This window comes from Polyodon spathula, chromosome 7 (genome assembly GCF_017654505.1).
Source record: "Polyodon spathula isolate WHYD16114869_AA chromosome 7, ASM1765450v1, whole genome shotgun sequence".
NCBI classification, from domain to species: Eukaryota; Metazoa; Chordata; class Actinopteri; order Acipenseriformes; family Polyodontidae; genus Polyodon; species Polyodon spathula.
In genome coordinates this window covers 2,844,386-2,871,665 of record NC_054540.1, presented here as the reverse complement: position 1 = coordinate 2,871,665, position 27,280 = coordinate 2,844,386, and the positions used below count along the sequence as shown (strand labels likewise).

Sequence of the window (27,280 nt, the reverse complement as noted above, 5' to 3'; positions counted from 1 at the left end):
ACACTACAAGCTATTCTGACAAAAAAGTAGCTCGCTACACTACAAGCTATTCTGACAAAAAAGTAGCTCGCTACACTACAAGCTATTCTGACAAAAAAGTAGCTCGCTACACTACAAGCTATTCTGACAAAAAAGTAGCTCGCTACACTACAAGCTATTCTGACAGAAAAGTAGCTCGCTACACTACAAGCTATTCTGACAAAAAAGTAGCTAACTACACTACAAGCTATTCTGACAAAAAAGTAGCTTGCTACACTACAAGATATTCTGACAAAAAAGTAGCTCGCTACACTACAAGCTATTCTGACAAAAAAGTAGCTCGCTACACTACAAGCTATTCTGACAAAAAAGTAGCTCGCTACACTACAAGCTATTCTGACAAAAAAAGTAGCTTGCTACACTACAAGCTATTCTGGCAAAAAAGTAGCTAACTACACTACAAGCTATTCTGACAAAAAAGTAGCTCGCTACACTACAAGCTATTCTGACAAAAAAGTAGCTAACTACACTACAAGCTATTCTGACAAAAAAAGTAGCTCGCTACACTACAAGCTATTCTGACAAAAAAAGTAGCTTGCTACTTTTCCACCAATAAAAAGATACTATGGTTTATGTATAAGCTGTGCTTCAGAACTGTGGCGTTTTGGCTGATACTGTGGTTATCATTATGGCATGAACTTCCAGGTTCACATGCTGCAATCCACTGAAGAACAGATCCTTTTATACGCATAGCCATTATGGCATGTATAAATAAAACAGTGATTACTATTTCTAGAAAATAGAGATCGTCTCATGTAATCATCAATTTCAAGTTTAACTCGACACTGTTCTCGTTGCATTTGGCACATGATCAGATAAAGCAATAACAAGAATTGTACTCGAAGCCTTCTGGAAAATGTGCACTTTTTCACCACGGGAGTTAACAGAGACACTGAGCAGTGTTATTAATTCAAATAAATAATTACATATTTAAACTAGCTCCATCTTCGTACTGTGATGTCCTGTCAAACTAAGCTGTTCGATTAAATACTTATTGAAAGTTATGTAACAGATCATAAATTCAGTGTGTGTGTGTGTGCATGTGTGTGCGTGTCTGTGAGTGTGTGTGTGTGTGCAGGATATACAATATATGCAGGATATTACGGTGATTGCATTTGCAAGTCATCAGGGACAGCAGAAATGCATCTTCCTATCTCCTCTGCTTAGGAGGACACAAAAACAAACTAATAGGATAATCACCGGCAGCTGCTTAGAGACGCATGACGTTTCAAAGTTGCAACGCTCCATATTTCTTAGGCAATCATCAAGAAAGTTATTCTGAACACACCTGATGCAACAAGAAGGATACCTATTGATTCGGAAAGGGGTATAGGATGGGCCATTTTAAAAGGGTCGTGTCCATTCTGTTTTTGTTAGTACTCCCCCAGTCAATAGAGTACATCCTGTGTCTGCTTGGCAACCGGTACAGCTGAGAAACAACATGGTACGGAGCCTTGTAAGGGCCAGGGAAACACTGCTGCCATTGACTCCCTAATAAGAATGTAATCAGCACATGCTATGAAAGCACTGTTGTGCTCTTTCAGAAAAGAGGGAACTGAACCCTCAGCAAGAGATGCCAGGTGAACGGCACTCTCAATCACACTTGAGAAGCGTGGTGAGAGTCCGCTCGGCCGCACATCACGACTACACAGTGGAGCGTTTACATAATGATGACACGCAAAGCAGCTGTTGTTAAGAATAGAGCCCCTTCATCTGAAACAAGTGTTTCAGAAACACTGGGATGCAAATGAGGCGCCGTTTCAATATCTCAAGCTGCTGGTTGTTCCATAATCTGCCCTATTTCTATTTACTGTGGCAGAAATTGCAGTATTTTTTATAAAAAATATACAGATTGAGAAGCGTAATTCACAAACGCCTCTTGAACTGTTAACAAACACGTGACAGCATTACATTCATGCAGTCTGAATGCACAAGAATATTACAGTCATACAGTCCAAATGCACGAGAATATTACATTCATGCAGTCTGAATGCATATGAATAATACATTCATGCAGTCTGAATGCATGTGAATATTACATTCATACAGTCTGAATGCATGTGAATATTACATTCATACAGTCCAAATGCACGAGAATATTACATTCATACAGTCCAAATGCACGAGAATATTACATTCATACAGTCCAAATGCACGAGAATATTACATTCATACATTCCGATCTAAGAACTTTGTCAAGTTGGCTCTTAAAGGACCCCACTGATTCATGGCTAGATAACCCATTCCATACCATCACCACTTTGTGTAAAAAAGTATCTCCTACCCTCTGTTATGACTGTTCTTCCACTGGCACACAGGAACCACTCAGCCCATTCAGTTACCAAGCGATTAATGAATGTATGTAAGTTTGAAAAATATATAAAAAAGAAAATATATATTTAAAAGCAGGAAGGATGAAAAATACATCAAATCACTGAACTGTACTCATTGGACACACAGTCCTGCATGTAGCACAGTCCATTAATTGAAATACTGTCAGCACAAAAATGATGCACATGCTTGGGTTAGCAAAACAATATTTACCAAAGATGGCTAAAACAAACAACAGGACTTTGTTTAGGGTTACAAAGTTGATGTCTCTTGTAAAGTAAGGACTAAAAAAAAGTGCTTATTAAATAAAATACCCAGACCCATTTTCCAATTGAGCTGTCCTTGCTGGTAGCAAATCTGCCACTGACTCACAAGCATCGCAGATTCAATCACTGTTTCCAATGCGCAGTTATGAAAGAAGTGCATGTTATAACACACACGTATTATCTGTTACCATTCCAAGTTAAATCAGTTCTCAGTTTTGTTTCGTTTTTTCACTACCTTTATCTAGTCTGTTACACTTCCTAGGTCAATTAACTTCAGAAATGTCCTTGGCGTCCAGCAACTGTAAAGCATTCCAGTAAGCCTGGCAGATGTAGTGACTGTGCTGTATCATAGACTACTCTAATGTAAGGCTTGCACACATCGTTTTCTTTAATCTAGTATGGAAGCAGCTATCATTAATTAAAATGAAAGAACATGTGCTTCTTTGAAAACTGCACATGTGAGACCTGCGTAGTGAATGGAGGTGCTTGGCAGGTAAGAATTATTTCAATGGGCATTGACCATCATAAATAGCAAACGACTAAATGCCAATAATTCATAGATTTGTTCTCAGAATGGCCCATTCTGTGAACAAACTCATGAAGTTGAACAGGGAGATCTAGAGATGTTTCCAGTGTGTTTATGTATTAGTTCAACCCCTGTCTATACAAAAGCATAATGCGTACAGGACTTTGGAACAGTATAAAGGGGATGGGGAAAGTGCTCTAGTATTTACATACATGACAAATCCAGGATAATACTCGAACTGTCAACAGTGTAATGGATAATGTGAGCTGTCAAAGGGGAGTGTTGTTTTAAAAACCCAGCCTGGGTATTTCAGATTGTGTTTGCAGAAGCCTGGCTGGCAAAGACATTTACTTAAAGTGTCAAGTATTGGCAAACTCCTTGAGAAAGATCACCTGGCCTGCAGAATGAGTGCTTTCCTGCTGTTCATTACTGAGTAACGAGAGATCTAGAGAAGGGCCTGCTTCAATACATTCAAGCAATGAGGAGAGTACGTAGTTAACTTTTCTGAACACTATCCATGTATTGAGTCCCCACTGTCAGTTTCGTGAACAGCAGACCATGCTACTGTGTTAAATAATACTGTGCACAAAATAATTCCATGAATCTTACCTGCTTTGCAATTCCACTCACTATACTGGTCTCATGTGTGGTTTGTGCAGTATTCAAACAGCAAACGTAGAGTATTTTCCTAAAACAGAATATCTGGTACTACATTAGGGCAAAGTTTCTATACAAGAAATCTGGTCAAATTCCTTGGTCATTTTTCCTCATCAGTGTCTTCATGTGTCAAAGAATATTACTGGCTAAAAGCATGTCAGTCAACGGGGGAGGGCAGCTGGTTGGTAAATGACAGGAAAGAAGCCGTTGAAGGGGCGGGGACAATTTTACCCTCCAGATGAAATGACCAAAGAAGGCTTGCAAACAGTGATTTTATTTGTAACCTTGTGTAGGATCAAATATCATGTCTTAAAATAAAAAAAATACTATAACAGGTGTTTCTTTCAAAACTGCACATTTGAGACCTACACAACAATCAGAAGAGCACAACACGTAAGATTTATGGAATTATTTTGTTAGCTCTGATCAAATTACCCAGACTTGGCCTCGCCTCCATGGCCCAGTAACTTAGCAACATCCACTGGTTAGCTTCAGAAAGTGAAAGGAGCCAACTGGCTTGACAGCGGAACTCCTCAGTCCTCCTAAAACATTGAGTGGCAGCCCAAAATGTAACACAGGAGCTCCCGAGTGACACATCCAGTAAAGGCGCTCTGTGTGGAGAGCAGGATGTGCTCCCCTACTCCCCTATAGCCTGGAGATTGTTGGCTCGGGTCCTGGCTATTTCACTGCTGGCCGTGGATGGGGTGGGGAGGGCTTAGGTCAGCCAGGGTGTCCTTGGCTCACCACATACCACGAACCCTGTAGACTGGCCGAGTTACGCGGTCCTCTGACACTGTAGCCTGAGGCGGGCCTGTAGAGTGAAAAGAAGCAGGGGGCTGACGGCACATGTTTCAGACGACGCATGTGCTCGTTTTCATCCCACCTGAGTCAGCGCATGGGTTGTGGTGGTGAGCTGGGCTTAAAAAATTGGGAATTTCAAATTGGGGAGTGATGTAACTTAAAAAAGGATGGTGAGTAAGTAGATTCAAGAACATGCAGAGTCCTTTTCTTCAATCAGTTGCCAGGTTTATTGAAATATGCAGGGAGTCTGGTCCCAGGTACAGGACAAACAGATTACCCGTTCTTACAATTTTTGCATGATATTAAATACCCTTCTGTATAGATGGTCCACCTCCTCTTTCTCTGACACTTAACCAATAGAAAAGGTACAACACATTATTCTGTTACCATATACTTAATTTAGTGTGTGTGTGTGTGTGTGAGTCTGTGTGTGTAGTCTAGTGTGACGACCTCTGAACTCAGTGCATTCTTCAGACCCCTGGTGCCCAAAAGGTCCATACATCTGGTTTTTGTTATCTTCTTGAGACCCTTTGATTCCAATGGCATTATCTCTTTGGATCTCTCTGAGAACCTTTGGGTCCAACGCCAGTCCCTGGCAGCCTTTTATCCCCTTTATGTTTTGTATTCCAAAAGTCTTAGAGCCTGGCTGATAACAGCATTGTTATCTTGTTAGCTTGCAGTCAATGTTGGGCAAGAAGCTTGTAGACGCAACGTCTCTATCAATTGTTAGCAGTACATGCAATTTGAACCAAACAGTCTGCTATCTGCAATATTAGTCTCTTTTCAGAAAAGAACACCAGTATAGCTCTGCTCTGAATATAGTCCACATGCATAGCAAACTGCTAATCAATTTTCAATCCATGTTTTCCAACAGGGAGAAAATGGGGTAAAAAACAATTGATGATTCAAAAAAAAAAGAAAAAGAAAATGTAACATAAACTGACAACAGTTAATTGCTACAGACTGTAATCAATTAACTGCTACAGACAGTAATCAGTTAATTGCTACAGACTGTTGTTTTCCACAAGTAACCACCAGTACCTGCTCTCTGTCCAGAGCACAGCATTCAATAACAGGTCTACAGCTATTTCCAAATACAAGTTGCATACTGACTCTGCAGTATAACAGTTCTGAATGCAGGTAACATGTGCACAAGCTCACACATGAACTGTTAACTTCAAGTGCATATGTGAGAAGAGGTGGTTATAAAAACCTTGCAGAGTGACTCCAAAAATCCTTCCAATATTTAAAGAAGGGTACAGAGAGGCCCCACTAAAGCTATCTACTTTAACAATGCGTGATGGTGTCAGTTTTTAATTTGAAGCCAATCTGAGGCCACCCTGGAGATAAAAACCACCGGAATCTGGGCACTGGTCATCTTTTCCATCTGGGAAAGGTTCACTTTTTACTGCGCCACAAGGATTGATCTAGCTGCTTCATCATACCTGACTACCGTATTCCTTCACATATAAGACGCCCTGGAATTTCCCACCCTCAATCTAAGGAAAAAAATAAAACATCAAATAAATATGCATTTACAAAGACACAACCTCAATTACACATAAGGAGGCAGTTTGCAGCCGCTTGCTATCACACAGAGCATTATAGTTATATGCTGCTTCTCATGTTCAGTCCTGATTACTCACACCTGTTTTTCTCCCAATTCGTGGTCTGTGGTATTGCCTGGCATGTCGAAAAATACGGGGGTCTGATCAGCATTTCCGATCTGTCCAAGCTGGTACTGTTTGTTAGAAACGCTGAAATTGTAAAAACTTCTCTTCGAATTCCACAGGAAACGAATGATGCTTCTTTGAAAATGGCTGCCGTTTTAGTTAGTCTTTTCTCGGCAGTCAGTTACGTTGCTGCTTGTGTACTCGGGTAGTCACGTCTTTTGTTGGCGATTTTAATACTTGCATCACTATACTGTACTCAAATTTAAGATGCGGGCTATTTTTGAGAAGAAAGAATGGTTTAAAAAGTGTGTCTTAAATTTGAAGGAATACGGTAGTTCTTTATTCCAATCAGATAGTGTGGCCTACAACCCAGATACGAGGCTGCAGCAGTGCATGTGCATGTCTACTGTGCATATATATATAGAATTGTGAGGGTCTGGAATCAACTCCCCAGTAATGTTGTTGAAGCTGACACCCTGGGATCCTTCAATAAGCTGCTTGATGAGATTTTGGGATCAATAAGCTACTAACAACCAAACGAGCAAGATGGGCCGAATGGCCTCCTCTCGTTTGTAAACTTTCTTATGTTCTTATGTTCTTATGTTCTTATTAGAGAGGAATAAAAACAGCAGCACTAGCCTGCTGCTCTGCTACAATATAACAAACTTAACAGCAGTCGCCATCCACTTCAAATGTACCCAGCTTTGCAGATATTATGTAAAGATCAGATTAGATGCTTCAATACTACAGCTACAGTACCTGACTCAGTAACTTTAAGACATTCAGTTGTTTTTATTGAGGTTTTTTTTTTTCTGCACAGTGAGAGCCTTGTGTTTGAAGCAAACTAGTCTGAGCCAAATTCATAAGTGTGAACCGAGCTGTCCTGAGTGGCATACCAATTAAATTAAATTAAAGAGACGCTGAAAATAAAATGTCAATCACATATCCAGTGTCATGTGATCTCTTTTCTAGGACCTGTCTGCCTGATTGGATCTGGCATCACCCTGGTGTGGGGCACGTTCTCCTGGGATACACTGGCTCCAGTACCTGATTGCTGCATTAAAGAAAGAGTTCTGCAGCACAAACCCAGACCAGAAACGTGAAACTTCACTCTCATCGATTGACCAAACCTTTCCTTTTTGGTTACACCCAGAACTAACCTTACAAGTATATATACCGACACCATCTACTGGACATTTACAATAATGCATCATTAGTAGTTTCTGGTATGTAAGCTACTGTAACAGTTTTAAAGGCTGCATCTAGTCTTGTGACTCCTGGACTGTACATTAAGAGGGTTAAAAAGCAGTAGATTCACCTTCAACTGTCGAGCAAAAACAGCACACACGCTGCCTAGGACCTTCACAAGAATAGATGGGCAGTGTGCTCCACTCTCCTGGAAGCTGATGCTTGATTTACTGTTTAAAATTTCAGTCCCTGTAAATAATTTATCTCTCCCTTGCACTTCTCTAGACATCCACTTCCCCTTTCTGCTTCTGGCCAGGGTCTTCTGATTAAACTGTGAAGATGAATTTGATTTAACTCAGCTCTGGTTTATGGATGATTCACTTACGTGGGCGCATTAGCCACGCTGCTGGGGTCGTGCTATGGTGATTACATCCACTCTTCTAATGGGAGGGCTCTGGTGTTTCAAATGAATGTAATGAATTAACCAGAACCCAACGCAGACACCAGTAACCTGTACATTTATAGCCAGCATCTGTCAAATGAAACCTAATTAATTCAAAATGAAGATATAAGCTTCTGTCAGCTGTCCTTATGACACTCAGCTAGTTTGACTACAAATGTTTTTTAACTGTAAACAGCATTCAATAGTGTCTCAGGTGAGAATTTCTTGTATCTTTTGTTTGGCAATCCAGTGTAAATGTCGAATTTACTTTACTTCACATACAGTACACAATACTATGTAAATACCTGCTGTGTTTATTTCAGCTTTTGTTTTTTAAGTTTAACAGGTATTTTCTCCTTTTGGAAGTATTTTTTACTCTTTGGCATTACAGCCTTTGAAAATAAACCCCATCTCTTAATTTTCACTCATATAACATGTCACCTTGAAGAGTGAGTCAAAGTGAATAGGTTGTGATAATCCAAAATGACAAGTTATTTTCCTCCCTTTCTTGCTCCTCTTTTCCAATTTTGAAGAATGCCGCGGTAAGTCTATACATGTTTTCCTTAACCGAGGGACCATTCTGCTCAGCGTTACCCGTTATCTTATGTGATTAAAGGATTTCTTCAGGTAACTTGTTCTGGTTTTATATGTCAATGCGTTCAATTTGTGTGTTCTTACCCTCTGAGTCGATTTGGTTTGTCTTATAGTTCAAATTTATACAGCAGTGAGTGTATGCACTCTTCAGGAATCTGAGGTCGCTACGGCAAAGCGGTCTCTGGTTATTTCACTGCATTTGCACTGCAGTTTAAAATCTTCTGGTTTTCACTCCTAATCTAACAGGCGCATATTAAAATCGGTAAACCAATAATTGGCATTAGGACACAAGAACATCGACAAACGCGATGAGGCATGAACCTTAACCTGTGTTAGTTACACTGGTCTCAATTGTGCAGCTTTTACAAAATATCTATTTTCATTTTAAAACATGATAACTCGTACTACAGCAGCTTAAAGAAAGTGTTCTGTTTCCATGATGGCCAAGAAAGTGCAACCATATTTTAAAATAAAAAATAGCATGTGTTTCTTTCAAAACTGCTCCTTTGAAACCTATATAACAAACGAAAGTGCACAACAGGCAATATTCATGGAATTATTTTGTTAGCTCTTTCACTTTGAACACACATTTATACGGATGAATATTTTTTAAATAAATGCTGTTCTGTTTTATATGTGAATTAGATCACGGTTTGTTTTAGTTTGTTTCTGGAAGAACATGCAGAGTTACCATCTCTCAATGCAGCACTGAAGACACTTGGTTTGGTATTCACAGTAAAATAAATATTCTCTGGGAGCACATCTTGCTGAATCTACTCCCACTAAACAAACAGCACTGCATCCCACAGAAGGTCATGCTTCATATTGTGAACACTCCTCCACTGACACTGAAATTACCAAGAAGCTTGCGCAAGTTTGCAGCAATTCGGCAGCAATTCGGCAGCGTCCAGGCTGTGGTTCTGCTGATGCGTACTGTATTTACAGGCCACATTTCTCAATGTAAGCTGGCCCCAATCCAGTCCAAATGAAACAAAGCTCATTAAGATAGAAAGGCTGGACGTCACACTTGTGGATAAACACATTCTTTTGCTGTACCTCTCACCAGTATAGTTTTAGTTTTAGTGAACTGAATGTCTATTTGTCAAATGTTAATAAGTTTGGTAACCCTTCTTAACGTTTAGGACTTTCTACCTGCTCTTAAACTTGCTCCCTTCTAAGCACTATATGTACTACCTAAGCACCATTTTTTTTCATTAATCAACCACTCGTCTTACAAATAGCATTTTGTGGCAGGCTTGTAAATCCCTCTCAAACGCACCACCTTTGAAATAGAAATATAGATGCTATTTGCTTAAACAAGTCTTTGCTCATTAACTGCTTTGGGTGAGTGTGTACATTTTAGTTGCCTATAATATATAATATATATATATTATATATATATATATATATATATATATATATATATATATATATATATATATATATAACATTCAAAACAGTTCTACCCTCTTCTACAGCGTACACTTGTAATAATGTGCTTTATTTTTAGGTTTTTATTTTGGACTGGGTGCTGTCTGGTTCAATATTCAAAGCCCTGTTATCCTTTGGATATTGTAAAGTGAATCAATTATCCCCAAATGTTGTAAAAACTGCAGTACAGGTTTCAGACAATAAATCTGCATAGGTTTAAGGTCAATGTGTTTGGAATCCAAAGAAGAGGTGCATTGTTGGAAGTGTATTACTGAGAATGATATAATAAAATTGATTGCTACATGTTTGGTCATTTTATTTTTTTTTGCTCTCAATCAAAGCCATAGCAGATGGAAGCAATTTACTTTTAAACCTTTGATTTTCTTTTCTCTGCAAAATGTTGTTGACTGCATACTGCATACTGCTGAGTGCAATTTGGTTTTCTACCGTCTGTATGAAGCATAAACTAAACTGAATGTCTCAGAAAAAAAAGGGCAGTTTCCAAGCAAAGAATACCAAGCACTAAGCAAAAAGCAAGCTGAAAATAATCAGCATTTTTCATGCTGCTTTACACAGGGAAAGCAAATTCAAATAAACTCAAATCACGAACTGTTTAACAAAAGCCATCAGTTGTTAAAGTCTATACTTTTTTAAACCAAAGAGCTATTTATTACTGTACAGTAATTCCCTTTAAACTGGGGGTTCAATCCACAGTCAAGGTTGAGTGAGTATAGACGGATGCCGAAAATGCTCACTTGGGACCAGGGCAGACTTCGTAACCAAGGTAACAAGCACAGAGACTAACGTCAGAAAGACATTACACAATTACTTATAACAACAAGAGGCAGACAGAAAGCCCCTAGAACTCAGCAGAGAGCGCCCCGCAGTGAAGTTAGGTAAAGCAAGTAGGAGGAAATCATAATTTTGACATCTTTCAAAAAGGCTGTTAAGCACAGACTCCAGCTATTCTCCACACTTTTCAGAAACACCAGATCAATCACAGGATAATGTGTTTTCTCTTGGCCACATGAAAACAGAATTGGTACAGAGCGCTAATAACAGGATGTGCAAAGTACCTTTGTGCGCAACAAAGCCGAAGTCAGTGACGTGTTGCTCTGTTAAACTGCCAGGGCTGGCTCTGCTACCAGGCTAATCAATCAGTCAAGGACTAAAATAATTTCATCTGCCTTTTGAAAAGGTATCTGCCTAAAAAAGGTCTTGTGCAAGAACCCCATGGGTCGCATCTCACAATCTCCTTACAATTTTAAAGTCCTGCAATTCGCCAAAAATGTTTCTCAATCTCTGCCATGTAAAAGCAGTTTGGATACTGATAAGAAGTCCATGATTCAAACACACTCACTCAGTGTCCTGTGCGTCTGCTGATGCTATTCTCTTAGAGCTGATTCCAATGTGGGTTTGTGTTGAGCAACCAGCCTTCGAGTTCTACAATGGAATCCCACTGCTTGGCACGCTTTTCAAACTTCATTCCTTTTGGGCTTCTGGTCACCAAGAATGTGACTGATATGGGGGCCAACTGGGAATCTTCATGAAAAAAACAATATATTTATTCCTAGCAAAAAAAAATGTATTGGGGGCTTAAACTTAGCATTGTATTTCCTATTACTGTGCGCAAGTAGAAATATCGTGCACATCTGTGGCTGACTATTCATGTGCCTCACTCACCATTTGGAACAGCTTAGTACGGGTGATAGTAAGTAATGTCTCCCTACTGCTATCGGAAAATGGGTTGTAACTCATGAGCAGTCAGATTCAGGTGTTTATTAATTCTGTTTGTTTATGCCCTGGTAAGCCGTGAAGATTTAAAAATGAATACTTACGGGATGTCTGTGTTGAAACAAAGAGCTGTCCACCTTTCATAGGGGCCCATAGAACCACAGCTAGCCTACCCTCTGGTAGTTTGTCCTTTATCATTTCAGTCAAGAAAGGGGGTCTAATTTCAAAGAGTCCCTTACTGGTGGTTCTATTAGAGTAATCACAGGATCTGTCTACTATTAATAAGCACCACCTTGGCTTCATCAGAGTGGAGCTGTTTGGCGCACTCAAGGTCCAACTTGGAATACCCATTATGGGTTGGATTCAGTTTTAAAGGCTCCAACTTTAAATGTTATAGCTTACAAAGACACAAGGAAACAATGTCACCTTTGTATAATGGTAAGGATACCCACTAATTAATTATGCCTATTAAACTTGTAATGCAATGGCCCCCCCAGGACCTACCCCTGGAGTAACAGACAGGTACAGCTACAGTAAATTACCATATACATATTACTTGATGCCAAAACACATCAGTACATTATTTAAATGTGCTTGTAAGGAGTTGTTTCTTATTAACTGTATACTTGTAGCTGGGGTTGTGCACTAATTTGGACAATAAAAAACAATGCAACAAAAACATGACTAATTCTCGTCTACAATTGTGATTGAGATCGATTCAATCTGCACAATGAGCCCACCAACCACCAGACTGCTTCCGTCACTAACTCATATTAATTACAGTAAGCATCCACCACTAACTCGTATTAATTACAGTAAGCAAGTTGTCAGGTAGTGACTTCAGCCTTATTCACTCAAACCAAACACATCAATATCAAACTTTGAAATGAGAAAAATAGAGCAGAGGAGCTAAACCAAGTTTATACTGAGGTCAAACATATTGCCTGGCATTAGGCTCTTCTTGGAATCTCTGCCTTCCTGGTTCTAGTATTGTAAAGTGAGTGCAATGAGTTCTTGACTTGTCTCTCCGGGTCTCGGTGTGTGTGTGCAGTTTGTTAAGAGTGTAGATTCCCAGTTGGCCCCCATATCAGTTCTTGAAAAAATCACAAAGCAAAGACCTGGACCAGATGTAAGGAAATCTCAAGTTTTACAGCTTGCTTCATAAAACCAAACCAACAGAATCCCTTTTGTGCCATTTGACATGATAGCAAAAACACAGCTACAACCGTCTGGCCTTCCAAGATGATGTCATCACTGTCACAGACCTTTAATTTCAGCTGTAACACACTTTTCCAAACTACAGAAAGATGCTGTCTAATTATTGCTCAAGATTCCTCCTCCGGGCCAGGCTAAGTAAACACTGGGTCGGATCAAACAGAGTTCTATTGAAAAGGACTTAATAAAATATCTACGGTGTTTATCACTGGTGGTTTTCCCACTATGTTAATCGAAAGTTAAGTTTACTCTGTGCTACTTAACATGACTGCAGCCCAGCAGAGTTCACAGAGAGTGCCTCCCTGTCAATGCACACAATAGAATAACCCTTAGAGTTTTTGTATTTGTGTCGGATCGTACCAGATCCCACATCCGGTACCTTTTTGTCCGACAGTTTTCAAATAATGAACCGTACGAAAAAAGCTGAATGACAAAAGTGTACTGTAACAATATATATATTAGGATGTAACATCTATGTGTAAGCAAATTACTATAGATTGTTACAACCCAAACGGCGAAACACCAAAAAACTAGTGAACAACAGCCGTGTCATCGCTTCTGTTCATCAGATTAGACAGCCAGCAGCTAGTATCGTTCAAAATAGAAGATTAAAACACAGCTAGGCAAAGGTGGACACCTAGCTACCGACACCAGCAATGAGGCACAAAACCCTGATCCACAAGCAGATGAGAACATGAAGCATATGTAGAAATATATTGTAAATCAAGGTCAGTACATTAGGTATATAAATGCTATCCCTCGTTCTTAATTATAATATCTGGCACTTTTTGTTTACAGATGAACCCCTGATGATAGTCCATAGTGTGCGCTATGTCAGCTGTGACATCATCAGCAAGGTTCTGTTCCACAATCCGCTGGATCCTGTCACTCACAAGTGTGTCAGAGACTCACTTTTCAATCCTATATGAATCAACATGCTTCAGACACAGCAAACTGAACATGGTAATAAAACACACATGTTTTAACTGGAATAGCTTTTCCCATAAAGCTCGGGGGAAACTGTGCCTTTAACGTCAAAATCATTAAGGCTGATTTTTCCTTTTCCTAAAATAATATTTTAACACTCTGCTGATAAAAGACCCAATAATGCTACCAGTCACACTGTTGCTTACCATATTTTCACAAATAAGTGCTGTAGTGTTAAAGGACTGCTGACCCAGCTTTTAAAATCCATTTTACCTCTTGTTAGCATTGGCAGCCTTGTCGCTGGTCCCTTTTCTTTCTTGAGTTTAATATTTTTTGGTTCTTTGCTTGTTTTCTATTCTCAATTTTTAAACACTTCTGGAGGAGGGAGGCTAGTATTCCTACATCTAAAACTACTTTTAGCAATTGTAAACAAACTGGACTGTCAACTGCTTTCTGATAAAGTAACCCAACCTTAACCCCAAAGTCTTGCATTCTGCAATGCCAACTCAGAGACTTTCTTAACTGTTTCCAATTGTGTCTATACAAAGTGTTAACTAACACGATGTGTATCCCTCTAAAGGGAAGGTGTGTTTGTGTATGGGAGGTACAGTTAAATACCAGGCAGTATCCATCAATATGACATGCACCTGTGCCTCTTAACAACATGAAGACAACATACAAATCAATCAATTCAGCATGCACACAAAGGAATGTAAGAGCTATACAGAGAACTGCCAATCAACTGCCTCAATCAACCGAGGTGAACAGACGGACTTGAGCAGCACTCTGCTTAGCAAAAGAAGGTATGACTCGGGTTCGATTCTCACTCCAAACAAAACAATTGGCTTGTTTGCATTGGCTTTAATTTGTTGAAAAACATGTAAAAGCTTCAGCTTTACAGTGATTGTACAAATTTCCCAAATGTTCACTTCTAAAGAAGATAAATAGAAGACAAACCTTCTTATAAAATGAGTTGTTATTGTAACAAACCGCAAGCTTGAGTCTCAAGTGCAGAAAACTAGCAATGCATGTTTGATCACATTGGACTATGTGAGTCTTTGTTAGATTTTCACATCAGCATTTCCAAGTTATACAAAACTGTCTAAATTGCTGGTATCTATGTAAACAGGATGAACAGTTACACAATAGTAAATAAAACACCTTGTAAAGATTGTATTTCTGTGGGAAAGAAATACATTGACAATAATTTATGATTAGAGGATAGTATTTTAGGGCTTCTGCTAGAATAGTATTTTTAATCTGCTCTGTATTGTCTGAGGAAGTTTGGTTTTATGCCATAATATACAGTGCTGTAATTGAACGGACATTTACAGGAATGTTTTCAGATTGGGGAGGGGAAGGTCTATAGAAAGTACACCATGTCCGTGTTATAATGACAGGTTTTTTAAATCATACACGGATGAAGTGTCTTTCCCTTACATATGTATGTCTGCAAATTGCTCCAGTCTATATACCTTTTTGTTTACTTGCTAATCAAATTGTTCTGCTTTTTTATAACCCTTTTATTACAAACACAATCCTTTTTCTTTGCTTGCATTTACTGTGTTTGATTGTACTATTTTACTGAAAAAAATATGACTGTATTATTGGTGATAATGTTTCTCATAGTCATCTAAAGCTTAAAAGGGTTAGCGGCACTTCTACCAAGATGTTTAGTTTCTATCTTCTCCTGCAGACAACCTATGTGTCCATAAAGTGCATGGGATTAAATTAGGCATCAAAAAATGACTTTAATTCAGTCCCTCATCAATCGTGGGAGAGACAAAGGCTTTTCTTAAAAGTGAAAAATCCAAAAGCAGACAAAAAAGAGGGTGGAAAAGACAAACACTACTGAGTGGAAAGTTAAAACGTGATTGAGGATACCCGTGATTATCACCACGATCCTTTCTATCCGATAATCGAGTATCGTCCAACACCAGTTACCCTTCCATCAGCCCCTTGGCGAAACAAAGCCTTAGCATCACACTGACATTTTCAGCACCAGCAGGGACTTCAAAACATTTAAAAGAAACCAAAAGAAAAAGCCTACCAGTGGCGCCAGTGATATCCCTGCGGTCACAGCAATGGAACAAGCACCTCACTCCTTTGTGGGCTTTGTATGTGTAGAAGCACAGAGCCGCCGCCTGACTGCACTGCGACACACTGACAATGAACTGCGACGCGCCAGGCCCTGGCCTTTATCCTGGGGCTGCTGACAGGAAAGACATGCGTTTGCTAGTGTCAGGATTGAAGGCAATCAACGTAGGCGCGCCCTCCTAAGCGATCAGCCCTTGCAAATATAATGACCCCACCCAAACCCTAACCCTAAACCTAACCCTAACTCATCTGTCAACATGTTCAACACATTGATAGCCATAAAGGCTACAGGCCTGTGTATATTTGCTCCAGTCCCACCATGGGTGGCCAGTGATGAGTTACTACATACTGAGAGAATCCTCAGCATATCTCAGAGGAGGAACACAATGCAAAGACAAAGCATGGGTCAAGTCAAACTCACACAACCGCACCACTGGAAGGAGATTCACGGTGTATGAAAAGGCTTTTTAACTACCAAGTTGCAACAGGCTTTACCAAAGTGATTGATTTTGGCGATAAACAGTATATCGTGACTCATATTCATATGTTGCTTCAGCAAAGCAAAATAAAACTAGTTGAGCTGCGGGTCAAGATTTATTATTTACGGTATTACCTTGGTCAGTGCAAAACAAACAAACAAACAAACAAACAAACAGTGTGTACCATTTCAATATACACCGGGGACACTAAGCACTGGAAAAATAAGGTTTAACTGTGTTCTAGTTGATCTGCACTCTGACATTTAGTGAAGACCAATGGATACAAATGGCTTTGGTAATGAAATGATCAGGGAACAGAGAATGAGGACAGCATGGCCCGGAGCTGCTTCTGTGCACAGCGCTGTGCCCTCAGGTGTCTCTTGCTCTGTCAATGGCACATCTGAACACCATATGCCAGGCTGTTAATGTTCCCAGCCACTCCTCATAATGGCTTATACAGACATCACATTCTTGGAAATTTCCATGCATGTGAAAGATACGATTCTGTTAGTCTGGTCAATGGATTCTCCACTGCCAGTCGGATCCCAATGTAACTTAGACAGGAGGTCCAGTATGCCACACACCATGCACAGCGTCAAATTCAAAATCTTTATTAATATATTAGTTTTAAAAACAATAGCACAACTGAGTCACTGGTGACATCCACACAGAAACCCCCCACCCCCACCCTTAGAAACAACACCCAAACTGAGTGCAACCTAAAAATGTTTCCTCCAGTAAACACCATAAAACCACCAATCAAACAAAACAATCGTGTTCCCTACCCAGCTTTCTAAAACCCTATACAAAATACTAAAATACAAATAATAATAATGCCCTGTCACAAAGACGACTGGAGTGGGGGATGCCAGACCAGAAACAGGAACCAGGAAATAAACAAAGAGAGGTGGAGTTTGGTGCAGCATGGTCTCGCTCAGCATTCAATAATGAACAGACAAACAGAAACACACAGGACACGGCACTTCCGCCAAAACAAAAAGACAAACAAAACGGACTATACAGTAAACAAACATGGTGAGCTGATATTTTTAACTATTATATTATTATTATTATTATTATTATTATTATTATTACCTCCATCTCCAATCCTGTTCTCCACTCACCGAACACACAACCCCGAGTGAGTGAAAATATGCTGCTTTTAAGCAACTTTACCGAGACTCGATTGCTAATCAATCATTCGATTGGAGTCTCGGTACAACTGCACGTGAATTAATAAAGTGCAATTCCACGTGCTCACATATTATTACATTTTACTTTCACGTGAAGTACTGTGCAATCCTCGTGCCTAAATGCAAATATACATTTTAAACATTTGTGTTACACAGACAGAATACACACAGGGGCGGGCACTTTGCCACATGCCCCAATGATGCTTCCCCCTTGATTCCCCTTAACTGTCTCAGTAGCCACACTACTTAGCCTGTAACTGTGTTTAGCTCTGTTTCCGCCTGTGACGGCCCCTCCTTTTCCCCTTCTTCTTCGCAGCTAGCTCCACAAGAAAGTCCTTTGATCTCCCATTCACAGCATTTCACTTTGGAGATAAACACTAATAGAGGGCCATTTAGTTCATAATGTGCTTCAGCACTAGCGAGCGAGAGAGTCAGCGTTCACAGCAGCTCCTCCTGCGCCTTGATGCAAATACAGCCATCTTGGCAACAAAGTCAAGAGAAATGCTCTACTGGCAGCACATACCCCTGTGAACTGATAACAAGAGACATTCAGAGCTGATGAAATAAAAAGCTGGTCCTTATGCTGGTTTATGTGCAATCTGGACTTGTGTTCGTTTCAATATTACACCATGAGAAAAAAGGACTTTAATGGAAACATCTGACTTTAGAGAGAAATCTTTCTTTAAATCAGATCTTTGGAATGACTGTCTGTATGTCAACCAGGAACACTGTGAATCAGAAAAGCTATGAATCAGGAACACTGTGAATCAGAAAAGCTATGAATCATGAACACTGAATCAGGAACACTGTTAACCAGGAACACTGTGAACCAGGAACACTGTGAATTAAGAACACCGTGAATCAGGAACACCGCGAATCAGGAACACTGTGAACCGGGAAAACTGTGAACCGGGAACACTGTGAATTGAGGACACTGAACCAGGAACACTGTAAATCAGGAACACTGTGAACCAGGAACACTGTGAATCAGGAACACTGTGAATCAAGAACACCGCGAATCAGGAAGCCAATGCAACGATTGATGCACGGAATACCAGCTGTTAATTAAAAAATGATTATAATAAAATACAGTACAGTACAATATAAACACATAAGACAGGGGGAAAAAATAAAGCAACAGCATGCATTGTGCTGTTCCTTCTTTACGATCCTGCATTCATGCCATCAGTCATCTTAAATAACACGGCTGTCATTTGTTTTGCTGACAGACCATTTTATGGGCCAAATGTTTAATAAAGACAGCAAATCCGCTGTCAAACAAGCACGTCTCCGCTGAGCAACACATAACAGTACAAATAATACCTGACATGAAGTGCCACGTCAATCCTCAGCACAGATAACTGAATGCAGCACTGGAATTTGCATGCTTTGTGTCACTTGATACGACACACATGGCCTTGGTTGCAATACACACACATACTCTTTGTTTTTTTAGATTTATCTTATTGGTAATTTCTTGGCAGGTCTGTAAATGGTACTCCAGCGACAGTAGTGATACTAGTAAGATGCTGTTTATATTTAAAGCCCTCAAATACAGCTCACACAACTGCAAATATTCTTTTAATTTTTCATCTTGCTCAGGACATGAAGGACAACTCTGAAACTGTGAAAAGTCTTTATCTGTCTCTGTAGCTATTTCCAGGTTTAGCCAGGCGAAAATGCATCAGCGACTTAGCTGTCATAAAGGAGAGCTGTCAGTTTGAATGCTTCCAGCAGCCGCTAATGTGAAAACAGCCTTATATAACAGCAGTGAAATTAAAAACAAAGCAGCAAATGTTATGATGTTGCTGCCGGCTACTGTCTGAGAAGCAAAGTGAACCCCGGATCATGTCCATAAATATTTCAGATCGCTTTAACATCAGCTTATATACTGTGACAAACATCTTCAAATTCAAATTCAAACTGGCTTTACTAGCATGACAGGAGTGATCCAATGTTGCCAAAGTATTTCAACACAAATGTTACATGAAATAAAATATAATGTCAGTGACACACAATGTCAATCTCTCCCACCTCTCCTTTCTTAACAGAATGGATTCCCTTCTCCAATGCCTGTTTTCTTTTATTTGCAGCATTTCATTTATTTTAATTAAGCTCAAATCTCAGTGAAAGTGCAGAATTGGAACTACTTCCAACACATGGCTCAATTGGGTTTGACAGCAATAGCCACGACTGCTCAGAGTCATGGAAGTTCCAGCACGTCTTCATGCAGAATAGGTCCAAGCTCCAAGCATTTACTCCCCCAGCCCCAATGTGAATGACAAGCCATGCTCCTGAGTTCTGCTGCAATCAGGGATTGCTACTTGTGCATTTTTTTAAATTATTTTTGCTGTTTTAAACTCACTTTTAGAAGATAAGTTCAATGAATTTCCTGTGAAAAAGACTGGAGAAATCGTCAAGGAGAATAATAACGCAAGAGGCATTTTGTATAAAAGAAACACATGTCCAATACTGCTGATGTTAATGTGCCTGCAACACTGCTTAACCCTTTCCCTTCCAGTGAAAATGCCACAAGCTTCCTGTCAGTCATTGAACCATTCAGGACATTCAGGACTTCCAGTACCTCTTCTTGTTGCCGTTATGACGGCAGATGATGAGAAAGGGAGGGAGGCTAAGACTCGGATGACATGATCATAACGCTACATTTTGCCAGTATTACATATATGTATATATTGTATACATTCAAGTATGACATCACGTGTCATAGTAGTATAGTCATAAGCATAAGAATAAGAATAAGAATAACAGTAATAATTCAGACAAGCAGAGTACAATTAAAAAGACCCCTGGTAACTCTTAGTAAGAGTTTGAAAACTGAAATGCACCTAGGTGGATATGAATGGAAATACACAACACAAAGAAGTCTACAGTCAGTTATCCTTCTTTTTTTCACATTGTTTGGTTCACTGGCATTGAAAACAATCATCACACAGTGCCTGAGTGCAAGACTTGACTACCTCTTCTTTCTAGTTCTTTTACTTTGCTCTAAATATTCCAGTTGTACCTGCTCAGAGCCACTCTGGCATGTCTGCTCAGACTGGAATAAGTAAATAAAGGTGCCCACTGTTCTCTGTCTCAAGCAGTAAGGAAACGTGCTTGGAGCGATGAAAGAATTCCTTGCACAGCCACATGAGGCCCGGAGCACGACCTGGAAAAATAAACCCTTTCCCTCTCCATCGCCAGAAAATGCAGCCACAATCAAAGCTCCTCCCACACACGTTCCACATTACTGCCCTCGAGCATGCATGTGAAAATGAATTCCCCTTCAAACTAAACACAAAGAATCCTCCAAAGCCCTGCGAAAACAAACAGACGGGTCAGGAGAAGCCCTCTGGTGGTGATGAAGAGGTTACTGTTCCTTATCCTTATCTTAAAGACACACTATCCCCTTTTTTTCCCCAGAAAAAATAAAAAGAACCAACATGTGATTGCCATGCCCTGAGGTGTATAATGTGACTGGACTTTCAAGTAACTGTGGTTTTGTATAGAGATTTCTATCTGACAGTTACCTCGGTTGCATACATTGTAGTCGTTATTTCTAAAAATCCAGTTTTTAGGAGTCTTTTCAGCAGTTGGCTGAAAAGGAAAATTATACAGAACACACACTATGACATTCACCAGGTAAGATATGAACTATTCCAGGAATGTGTACAGTATAATATCTACTGTACCGGTACTTTACTGTGATTTATTCCATGCATGCGATATTATCTTACTTTGCTAGTTTAATCAAGTCCAAAAGCAAGATATTGCCAGATAATTGTTTTTTTCTTTAGACAAAAACACTTTTACAATCACTGCTGTAATGCAATACATGTACGCTGAGCTAGGTGTCCTTCAAACCCTTATGCAAAAGCAGTTCTTGGCAGACTATAAATCCCACCCTTTCATGAAATATCTGGGCACAAGGAAATATTTAAAAAAAACTATTTCACCAAGTAACAATGTTCACTGAAGTAAATAACAATAATACAAAAAGGTATTAGTTCAAAAGAACCCTAAAATCTCAGCAATAATAATTGACCACATGTATAAATGTACTGTAGACATCGTCAATATGGCTTCCCAGAATGCTACCCCTGCTATTAAAATACAAAACACACACACACACACACATAAACACACACACACATACATAAACACACACACACACACACGCACACACACACACGCACCCTTGCACACACGTATATACATATACCCATGTGTGATCAACCTACCCAGCTGACAATCTTGTTTTTCTTTTTTTTAAATCATTGTATTGCCTTCACTCTGCAACAATTCAGTTTTAAGAGTTGATACAAAGCTACAAATTATAGCCAACACTATTAGAAGAAGACAAAAGAACTGTGATAAGGCCTTTCAAGTCACGATGTAATCACTCAATTATTGAACACAGCTCTCAAAGTCTTTTTTGAAAGGATTTTGAAAACCTGCAATCAGGATATCTCACATTTAATCCCAGATAGGGTTAGTCAATTTTAGCTTATTTTTTTTGGCATTTTCATAAAACTAATGTACAGTAACTTTCACAAAATGTAAACTGTGCTTTGTTTATATTGATACAGTATATGTGTGGAATTCGAATGACACAACTGTGAGTGACTGTCTGGTTAACTCCAAGCAAAAACTAAATCAATACAAAAAATGACCACGCTTTCCTTTAGAACGCAAGACTTGGAAAAGAATGTCCGGAGAAAATCAGACTTTATCTGTCTGTCTCCTCGATTGTGCTGGAGTGGAGATAGGAGCTCACACAAGCACAAAGCTGCTGGCCTCCAAAGTCTCAGAGCAACACAGGAACCACAGAAACAGCAATAGAAATAAAATCAATTGTAAGCCAGAAACAAACTGTACAGCACTTTGTCATTTTTTTAGCTCTTTGGCATACCTAGTTGCCCATAGTAGACTTGACATTATCGCTGAAAGAGCATATAGGATTTGAAACTACAGCAGCGTCTTGCTCTAAACAACAGTACACATTTCAGTCCGACAGTAACCCTAATTCCAGGACAGTTGACTGAAGACCACATTCAAGCCCTCTTAACCCAACTCTCTTTAGTTAACTAGCCTGCTCCACATCAGCATTATCAGCGTGCTCCACGTCAGCATTATCAGCGTGCTCCACGTCAGCGTTATCAGCGTGCTCCACATCAGCGTTATCAGCGTGCTCCACGTCAGCGTTATCATAAGAACATAAAAACATAAGAACATAAGAAAGCCTACAAACGAGAGGAGGCCATTCGGCCCATCTTGCTCATTTGGTTGTTAGTAGCTTATTGATCCCAAAATCTCATCAAGCAGCTTCTTGAAGGATCCCAGGGTGTCAGCTTCAACAACATTACTGGGGAGTTGATTCCAGACCCTCACAATTCTCTGTGTAAAAAAGTGTCTCCTATTTTCTGTTCTGAATGCCCCTTTTTCTAAACTCCATTTGTGACCCCTGGTCCTTGTTTCTTTTTTCAGGCTGAAAAAGTCCCTTGGGTCGACACTGTCAATACCTTTTAGAATTTTGAATGCTTGAATTAGGTCGCCACGTAGTCTTCTTTGTTCAAGACTGAACAGATTCAATTCTTTTAGCCTGTCTGCATATGACATGCCTTTTAAGCCCGGAATAATTCTGGTCGCTCTTCTTTGCACTCTTTCTAGAGCAGCAATATCTTTTTTATAGCGAGGTGACCAGAACTGCACACAATATTCAAGATGAGGTCTTACTAGTGCATTGTACAGTTTCAGCGTGCTCCACGTCAGCGTTATCAGCGTGCTCCACGTCAGCGTTATCAGCGTGCTCCACGTCAGCGTTATCAGCGTGCTCCACGTCAGCGTTATCAGAGTGCTCCACGTCAGCATTATCAGAGTGCTCCACGTCAGCATTATCAGAGTGCTCCACGTCAGCATTATCAGCGTGCTCCACGTCAGCATTATCAGCGTGCTCCACGTCAGCATTATCAGCGTGCTCCACGTCAGCATTATCAGCATGCTCCACGTCAGCATTATCAGAGTGTCTATTATTATCCTCTCGTCTCTCTCTCTCTATTGATATGATAGCACAGTACTGACATGTGTCTGTCCTCAACACAACCATCACCATGCTTCAGCTGAAACATGAAACATTTTCATTTAACAAAAGCTTGTGCACAACTGCAGTTAAAAACACTGTGCACACATTGTTTGATTTATATTTTCAAAAAATGACAATTTGAGGAAGAATCCAGTCTGAATCCAGTCTGTTCCTTGCAGAATATTGGCTCATTTGCAGAGCACTGAGGCAACTGGGTTCCAATGAGAGATGAGTCATCGTGGGAGATATCCTCCTTGTGTTGTTTAATATTATCTGTTGTCAGTATTGTGAAGGGTGTTTTAGTATTGTAGTTTGTCATACTCGTTGACATTTTAATAAAAGTTTGCTTAGGCTTTTTTCAATATACAGCAGTTCAGATCTGTTCAGTGTAAATGGCCTATTTAATCAAGAATCAGTAATAAAAATATAAGTTATTATTTATTTGTTTTATTTTTAATATAATCTCATGTTAATATAAGTGATGTCCTGGACTGTACTATACATGTGCACATCAATATTTAAATTCACCACTGTGGAGATTCAGTTTCTTCAGATGCTACCAGCCTGCAGATTAGAGATTGATTCGGACGATTGGATTTTGCGAAAGCGTTACATAACCTTCCCATGTTCCACACGACAGGATGGAAAAAGATCACGTTCGTCTAGCTTCTTATGAGCCAATAGATGGCTAATAAAAAACTGTCAATAATAATCGTTTTTTATTTTTATTTGGGGGTTGTGAATTCATGCTATCAAATTATTTCATATTTATTCTGTTGGCTTATTTTCAAAGCACTTTTAGAAACAGACCCCCCAGTGGTTGAAAAAGGCAATTTTGGCTGGCATAGTTAGAAAGCATGGTTTAATAATAGCAACAATAATAATAATAAAAATAATAATAATAATAATAATAATAATAATAATAATAATATGGGCAGTAACAGTAATAGAGAATGAAAGAGAACAAATACAACCGGACATTAAAGACTGAAAGATAAACTATTATGAATATTATGATACGACTATGCTCAAACCATGGGCCAGCAAAAATATATATATATATATATATATATATATATATACTGTGAGTCTAAAATAACCACTCGGTATCCTGTTGACGAGGACAAGTCAAGAATGAACATCACCTTTATACTAAACTGTTTGGAATGAACAAAGTACTCTCAGTCTATCTTACTCGTCCTACACTTTCATTCACTATAAAGGTCTCAAATGTGCAACTGAAAAATAAATTATGACATAGATGTTTATATCTGGTACTACACTGGATAGCAGAGAGCTCTCAGTTTGCTTGCTTTGTCTTCCAGGAAGTACGTTGCCCCTTCACTTCCTACTGTAGTTCATTTCATCTCAGCAGTGTCTTTGGGGTCAAGCATTTTACTGGCTGCCAGAGCATGTCATTCATTAGGGGAAGCAGCTGGTTGGTTACTAACAGGAACATAGAAAACCCAATTCCAAATGACCATGAAACTGCAGGACTAGTTGATTTATTTAATCCAGTGCAGTACCAAATATCATGCTTTTAAATTAAAAGACATGTTTGCTACAACATAGATTATTAGCAAAACTGCAAATCTGAGACCTAATTAGTGAACGGATATGGAAAATGGATGGACTTCTTGGTAGCTATACAACCTCTTTAAGTTATTGGCTTTAGAAGTTGTGTAACCCTGGCAGTGCTTTATTTAAAAATAATAATAAAAAAAAATAATAATGTACTTATATAACTATTTTATTTGAGTTGTGTGTATTTTGCTGTCAGTTAAGGTTAGTTTTTAAACACATGATTCCTCCTCTCCTCACTGACTCACCCTGCAATAACCAGAGCACATGATTCCTCCTCTCCTCACTGACTCACCCTGCAATAACCAGAGCACATGATTCCTCCTCTCCTCACTGACTCACCCTGCAATAACCAGAGCACATGATTCCTCCTCTCCTCACTGACTCACCCTGCAATAACCAGAGCACATGATTCCTCCTCTCCTCACTGACTCACCCTGCAATAACCAGAGCACATGATTCCTCCTCTCCTCACTGACTCACCCTGCAATAACCAGAGCACATGATTCCTCCTCTCCTCACTGACTCACCCTGCAATAACCAGAGCACATGATTCCTCCACTCCTCACTGACTCACCCTGCAATAACCAGAGCACATGATTCCTCCTCTCCTCACTGACTCACCCTGCAATAACCAGAGCACATGATTCCTCCTCTCCTCACTGACTCACCCTGCAATAACCAGAGCAAATGATTCCTCCTCTCCTCACTGACTCACCCTGCAATAACCAGAGCACATGATTCCTCCTCTCCTCACTGACTCACCCTGCAATAACCAGAGCACATGATTCCTCCTCTCCTCACTGACTCACCCTGCAATAACCAGAGCACATGATTCCTCCTCTCCTCACTGACTCACCCTGCAATAACCAGAGCACATGATTCCTCCTCTCCTCACTGACTCACCCTGCAATAACCAAATGGGATAAATACTTTGCACATAATTCAGATTAAATTCATTTCTAGTTCTTTTTTTTTCACAAACTGAAGCATCCTAAAACACACATCAGACACTGAAGGGAGCCAAAGCACCTCCAACTGTGCAGTCGCCAGCAGCCCTGAATATACTACAGTGACCGATTTCCAAGCCAGGTTGGGTTTAAGTGCTTGGAAGTCATGTTGTTCAGGAATGCAAATCAGGTTGGATTAGATATTCGATGGTAGATGCTTGAAAGCAAAGAAATAAATATTTCCTAGGAGACTTCCCTGCTGGACTGCCATTCGGGATCAGACTTCTCATATGAAAAATAATTTACATAACCAACCACTGTATCTCGGAAATATAAAAAAGAGATCTCACTGTATTTTAAAGGAGCCCTGTAAGCTTCAGGGAGGGAAGAAGCTTGTGTGTCAGGAGCTAAAACTACCTTAAGTAAATAAACTGGCGATAACAAAGTGTGATTTATATAGTGCAGCACAGAAGGCTAAACTATCTGTGCTGCAACATACTGTTTATATTACATATAGAATAGGGTCAAAAACAAAAGTTCTCGGGGGACTCCCAAGCGCTGCATCCAGTAAAGACACTTCACCCGGAGTGCAGCATGTGACCATAGCTTGGAGGTCGCCAGTTTGAATCCAGGCTGTTACTGCCGACCGTTCCCAGGGGTTCTGTAGTAGCTTCATGGCGGGCTTGCAGTGTGAAAAAAATTGTGGATGGCTGAAGGCACATGTTTCGGAGGATGTAAATGTTTATCTCTCCAAAGTTAGTGCGAGGGTTGCAGCGGTGAATTAAAATAAGAAAAGTTCTTGTACATTTCATCTATTCATTTCCATATGGGATTTCACTTGGGAAGTGCGGTTACACACTGATTGTGTGTGTTTCTTGTGGTTCATGAAGAAGAGTTACTCGTTCCAAATGCAGATCTGTCTGCAGTGTGATCCATGTGTTTATTTTGATGCTAGCTCGGGTGATGTTGCGCACATGTGCTTTTAGCCTCCTCTTGTTCTCAGTCAAGATGTGGCCAGATGTGTGTGGGCAATTTGCCTGAGGTGTGTGTCAGGCCTGGTTGGGATCGGAAAGG

General features: G+C 39.8%; 1 protein-coding gene and 1 long non-coding RNA gene across 2 annotated transcripts in view; one reads left to right on the top strand and one right to left on the bottom strand.

Moving 5' to 3' along the window:
* LOC121318000 overlaps positions 1-9,872 on the top strand; it is a 110,408-nt gene extending 100,536 nt beyond the window's left edge. Inside the window, exon 4 of the long non-coding RNA XR_005950564.1 lies at positions 7,266-9,872. This is a non-coding gene — a long non-coding RNA (uncharacterized LOC121318000). The remainder of the gene's footprint in view (positions 1-7,265) is intronic.
* The window catches only part of LOC121317997 (cGMP-inhibited 3',5'-cyclic phosphodiesterase A-like), a 136,683-nt gene that overhangs the window by 85,640 nt on the left and 23,763 nt on the right, over positions 1-27,280 (bottom strand). The gene's annotated exons all lie outside the window — the stretch shown is intronic.